Consider the following 6,751-nt stretch of genomic DNA (forward strand, 5'->3'; position numbering starts at 1 on the left):
TCAAAAGAGACTACAAGTGAAGACAATAACATTTCAATACATAAGGGTTTGTATGCAGAATATACATATAAATTACTCCCTTAAATTAATGAGACAACCCAACAGAAATGTGGCCAAGGGTATGAATAGACAATTCTCAGTAGAGGAAACATGAAATGCCAGTTAACTTAGATGTTCAACCTTCTTGGAAATTACAGAAGTACAAAGTAAATACAATTGAGATTTGCTTTAGGTATCAGACTGAAAAACATTTAAAAAGTTTGTATCAGGGGTTGGGTGTATGGAAAAATAGATCCACTCATAAACTATTTGAAGCACAACTTTTGGAAAACAAATTAAAGACATCTGTTAAGTTTTTTTAACGTGAGCATTTTCTATAACCTAGCAGTTCTTATCACTGCCTACCCAGGAGATACCCTCACTCAGGTGCAAGAGAAAACTTGTACAAGTATATTCCTTATAAAAGCAAAAAATAGCCGAGACCGTTTGGCTCAGTGGATGGAGCATCGGCCTGCAGACTGGAGGGTCCCGGGTTCGATTCCGGTCAAGGGCATGTGCCTGGGTTGTGGGCACATCCCCAGTGGGAGATGTGCAGGAGGCAGCTGATGGATGTTTCTCTCTCATCGATGTTTCTAACTCTCTATCTCTCTCCCTTCCTCTCTGTAAAAAATCAATAAAATATATTTAAAAAAAAAAAAGCAAAAAATAGAAATGACCCTAATGTCCACCAAGAGAATGGTTAAATAGTATGTAGTTTACTCATACTAAAATGCAAGAGTGAAAAATAGTGGGGTAGGCCTAAAAAATATTATAAAATTATCTCCAATATAGTTTTTTTTCCTTTTTTTTTAATAAGGTATTTTAGCTGCAGTCATCTTTTTTTAAAAAAATATATTTTATTGATTTTTCACAGAGAGGAAGGGAGAGAGACAGAGAGCCAGAAACATCAATGAGAGAGAAACATCGATCAGCTGCCCCCCGCACGCCCCCCACTGGGGATGTGCCCGCAACCAAGGCACATGCCCCCGACCGGAATCGAACCCAGGACCCTTGAGTCTGCAGGCCAACGCTCTATCCACTGAGCCAAACCGGTTCTGGCTCCAATATAGTTTTGAGTGAAAAGACAAGGTTGCAGAATGAAATACATATTATTCCAATTTTCTTTAAACTCTCACACACACTAAAATAATATTTTTCTGTGGCACCAGATATATGTGGGGCTGTAGTTAAAGAGAACTTTCGACTTAACCATATATCGTGTTTTGTTAATTTTTTACAAAGATAAAAATCATACATTAATTGAATAATTGAAAGTTAATAATTAGAAAATAAGACTAAGTTCACTCTTTCCCAAATTAGAGAATTACAGCTACTCCAAATTAACAAATAAATGAGAACATCTGTAGAAACATGCCATTACACGTGATGGGGAAATTTAGCTTGGCTAACAGCAGACATTTTAGTACATTGGGGAGCTGATACTCTGCTGTATCAGAGTATTAGCAACAAATTGGACAAAAATCTAAGTACTGTATTTACCAGCATACAGCCAGTATATAAAACCAACCAGGCTTTGATGGTAAAATATGAAAGCCCAGTTGTGACTTTAAGTCCAGTTCTTCATTGGAAGCAACTGGCTTTTAGCTTCTTTTATCCTATTTCTCTGTTAACAGGTGCCACAAAATTGATAGGCAAGCATCGCCACCCAGTGGCTATAGTTCACATTGCAGAGTTTGTCACTGCACCCTTTTGTCCTCCAAATATCAAACCAAAGGTTCTGTATTTTGGATATCCATGAAAAGTAAAATGTTTTAGAAATTCAAGAGACCCACATATGGTTATAAATTTTAAAATTCTGACAATTTTTTAATTAAATCTTTATTGTTGAAAGTATTACAGATGTCCCCCTTTGCCCCCCATTGACCCCTCTAGCCCGCCCCTGTCCGTCCCCCTGCCAGGCCTTTACCACCCTATTGTCTGTGTCCATGGGTTATGCATAGATGCATGGGAGTTCTTTAGTTGATCTCTTCCCACCTACCCACCCACCCACCTCCATCTTCCCTCTGAGATCCCAATCTGTTCCATGCTTCTATGTCTCTGGATCTATTTTGTTCATCAATTTATTTTATTCATTAGATTCCACATATGAGTGAGATCATATGATACTTGTCTTTCTCTGACTGGTTAATACTCTCCAGGTCCCTCCATGCTGTCTCAAAGGGTAAGAGATCCTTCTTTTTTACTGCTGCATAGTATTCCGTGGTGTAAATGTATCAGAGCTTTTTTATCCATTCATCTACTTATGGGCACTTGGGCTGTTTCCAGATCTTAGCTATTTCTGACAAAAATTTTTTAAAAGCCTACCTTCTACTGGCATTACTAGTTTGTAAAAGAACAGATATTTAAAGCCAAAAAATCAGAGAGGCCGTAAAATATACAGGGACAGTCCTGCTTACGAAAAAAAAAGTTGAAAATTGTATATGTATTTCATACATATATAAATATCTCATACCTTAATATTGAGATGGTTAATTTCTAAAAATATATATTTTTGTTGATTTCAGAGAGGAAGGAGAGAAATATCAATGATGAGAATCATTAATTGGTCTCCTCCTGCATGCCCCCCCCCCCTCGGGATTAAGCCCAGGCATGTGCCCTTGACCAGAATTGAACCTGGGACCCTGTAGTCCGCAGGCCAATACTCTATCCACTGAGCCAAGCCAGCTAGGGTGAGATGGTTAATTTTATGTGTCACCTTGACTATGCCACAGGATAGATACCCAGGTAGGTAGGTATCTATTATTTTTTAGTGTTTCTGTGAAGGTGTTTCTGGAAGAGATTAGCATTTGAATTGGTGGACTGAATAAAGAAAATTGCTCTCCCCAATCTCATGGGCCTCATCCAACCCACCGAAGGCCGAGGGCCAAACAGAAGAAAAAAACAGAGGAAGGTTGAATTTTGTCTCTCTGCTTGACTGTTTGAGTTGGAACATCGGTTATCTCCTGCCCTGCGCCTGGGACTTACTCCATTGTTGCTCCTGGTTCTCAGGCCTTTTACTTGGACTGGAATACACCACCGGCTTTCCTGAGTCCAGCTTCCAGAGAGCAGAGAGTGGACTTCCTCTTTCTCCTATTGGTTCTGTTTCTCTGGATAATCCTAATACATATTTACCTAATTCTTCCATAATATTTACGTAACTCTCCTGAATCAATATATGTTGCAGCTTCATCAATAGAAGCAGAGCTGGAAACAGTCTTGTACAGAGATTCTTCACTTGGGAGGTATCAGAAGTGAGAGCAGAGAGAATTAATGAATAATGTGGTCCTTCCCGTATAGAGGCAAACTGCCTTTCATCCACTTTATCATTGGCATTGAGAAGAACCTGTTCACCAGATCAGTAGCCCTAGGAAGTTCCCAAAGCGGTGTGGATCTGTTCCAGTAGACTGCTGCTCCTGGCACAGCAGCTATGATCGGGCTGTGCACCTCACTAAGTTTACAGTAGTTCACAGTCATCTGCCATAATCCATCTGGTTTTTGCAGGAGCCAAGCAGGTGCACTGCATGGGGATATGATGGGAACTACCTCTCCTGAATCCCTTTATCTTTGAAGATGGTGCTCCGGGCCACAGTCCCACCTGGGATGCAGTATGTGTTCTGATTTAATACTCGCTGGGTCAAGGCAGGGTGAAGGGACCAATGTAAGCTGCACAGTACGTCCATCTTAATCGTGTCCTCGGGAACCAGGGACATCTCCACATGGTGGTGCATGGACACATCTGACCGCCTGTGAGACATCTGGTGCCTGGCTCCACAAGCTCCCACTCCAACCGGGGCCTTGCTGATGTTTCAGGTCCCACGGTGTCAGTGTCAACGCAGAGCCTGTAGCCAACTCTGGGAGATCTGGTGTTCTCCTTATCCAGTGTCTAGTTACTCTGGTAAATAACCACAGGTTCCTGTGGGAAATGATTAGGGACATATTTACTGACCATGCTTTCGGTGGCTCTGCAGGGTCCTTAAGTGGACTCAGCCTTCCCTACAGTTGTTGGACTCTGGTTTAAGAACTGGTCCAGCCCTAGCTAGTTTTGCTCAGTGAATAGAGCATCGACCTGTGGAATAAAGGTCCTGGTTTGATTCCAGTTAAGGGCACAAGTTGTAGGCTTGACCCCTAGCCTTGTGTGTGGGAGGCAACCAAGTCAATATGTCTCTCTCACATTGATGTTTCTCTCTGTCTCTCCCCCTTCCTTCCACTCTCTCTCTTAAAAAAAAAAAAAAAAAAAAAATCCTGGCCGGCATGGCTCAGTGGTTGAACGGCGACCTATGAACCAGGAGGTCACAGTTCGATTCCCGGTTGGGGCAGATGCCTGGGTTGTGGGCTTGATCCCCAGTCGGGGGTGTGCAGGAGGCAGCCAATCAGTGATTCTCTCTCATTATTGATGTTTCTATCTCTCTCTCCTTCTTCCTTCCTCTCTGACATAAATAAATATACATATATATTTAAAAAAAAGACAATGGAAGAATATCCTCAGGTGAAGATTATCGACAACAAAAAAGAACTGGGTATGAGGATCCAGTATGGTCTTCACTCTTAGTGATGGCACCTGAAGTTTGACCAACCATGTGGTCTGTCACGTATAATGCCAACTGCTGTTAAAAGGGAAACGAAATTCTGTTTCTGGAATGTTCTATCTGCTTTGAGAAAATCTTGTGCACAAAGGACAGAGAGCTAAAACTTTCCTGAGCTTACAGGTTTTAGGGATCGTATGATCCCTGCTTCCTAATGAATGTTTTAAATATCTGCTTGTGTGACAAGATTTGTTTGAGACTTGATTTTATTATAACCTAGTAATTAAGTTGTGGGGCTTAGCTAACCATGATCAAGGCAACGATTTTGGTGGCTATCATCATCTACCAAAAACAACCTCTGAGTTGCACAAGGCTTGGGTCAGTTAAAAGTACATGCACCCGGCAGTCTCTCACCTCTGGGCGTTTGTACTTGCTGCACCCCTTGTCTAAGAGCACCCTTCCGACGATACCTAATGGCTCACACTTTCATTTCTTTATGCCTTGGCTCAAATATTTCCTTATATATTAGTTGTGTCCTCTCAGAACAAAGAGCTAAACAAGGATTTTATTAGGGAAAATGCCTCTGTAAGGGAAAATGGAGGTGGGCGGAGCCTAGGAAAGCTGGGAGAGCCATCAGGCCTTGATGCAAGTCTGACCCTAAGTGAGTGAGAGAGACAGGCGAGGCTGGATAAGAGTCCTCGTGCCATACAGGCTAAGGAAGGCTTGGGAAGGGCACTGGGGAGTCCTCCAGCTAAAGGTGACGGTCAGAGGAGTCCACGCCTCCCAGGAACAGGCCTGCCTGAGTGTGTGCTCCTGCCTTGCTCGGGCACTGGGAGCAGTTGAAGGGAAGCATGAGCTCCGTGTAGACAGAGGATAGAGTTGATAGCCCAGCAGACTACTGATCGCCTAGCTTTGACTACTTATACCCCCTGTAGCTGGAGGCCTTCGAGGAGCAGTCTTGTGGCTGCCACATTTTATCAGTTTCCCTCAGTACCCTCTATCAAACAGCCCCACAGAATGGTAAAACATCAACCACATTTCTCCGGGACAGTAAAAACGTTTCACAGACTGAATACAAGGTACATTCCAGGACAACAAAGTAACTTGAACTGGTCTTGGGAGTGTATTCAAACTGGATTAGTTCCAGGTATCAAGCAATAGAAAGAGAACGAGAAAAAAAGGAAGCAACGGAGGAAAGAAATAGTTTGCCTTCAGCATTTGGGACTAGTATTTGGGAACATCCTCATGGGTCATAATGGGCTTCAAGAGATCCTGCCAGGCCATTAAGTCCAAACACCTTAGTTATGGGGAAAAAATTCATTTAATCTATTAATTTTTTTAACCTTCTTATTTTGGAGGTGAGATCCAGAGAAGGGAGACAATTTCCTAACACCATGTAGCAAGTCAGTAGCAGAGCCAGGTCTCTACACTCTTCGAGTTATTCATTCATGAGGGTGTCTTGTTCCTGGCCGCATGCCACACTAATACAAAATTGTTGAGGATTAACTGAATAAACTGAAGTTCCTGCCTTCATGGAACTTCAAAGGAGGTGCTGGAGCTGGATTTTAGAAGATGAGTAGGAGTTTGTCAGAATCTGCAGGGAGAGGAGGCAGTGGGCAGGGTATTCGAGGCAGTGGGCAAAGTAGGGAGGCCTGAAAACAGCACCGGGGTTCAAAATTACAAGTAGAAAGAACTGACGCAGGTGAAGGGCCAGGCTGAGGGTCGAGGTGAGGCCGGGGAGGGCAGCAGGGAACCGCTGCAGGCTTTTGCGCAGAGAATGACAATATTAAGAGCTGCATTCTGTCTCACTGTGGCTGCAGCACGGACTGCGTGGCTTGGTAGCTAAAGGGAGCAGGAATAGCTGCACCGAGGTAAGAAATTACTAGGGACCGTGGCAACGGGAGTAAAACAGGGTAGGGGAGGGCACGACACTGGAGTTTTGCAGAATGGGCCACCCCTAAGTTGTATTCTTGCTGATTGCTAAGAAGTCAAGGGCCTTGCAAAAAAATGAAAGCGCCCGCCGGAGCAGAAGCTCAGCAAACATGCATTGTGCGGGAAGGAAGTGAATTCAGGCCGCCTGCGGGAGCTCGGGCTAAGGTCACCCACCAGGCGGCCAGGGCCCGGACCGGGTCCCCACCGCCCGCTCACCCTGGCTCCGGGGCACCCGGCTCCGCCCAACCCTCCCGCCA

Source organism: Myotis myotis, unplaced genomic scaffold (assembly GCF_014108235.1).
Source record: "Myotis myotis isolate mMyoMyo1 unplaced genomic scaffold, mMyoMyo1.p scaffold_m19_p_5, whole genome shotgun sequence".
Classification (NCBI taxonomy): Eukaryota; Metazoa; Chordata; class Mammalia; order Chiroptera; family Vespertilionidae; genus Myotis; species Myotis myotis.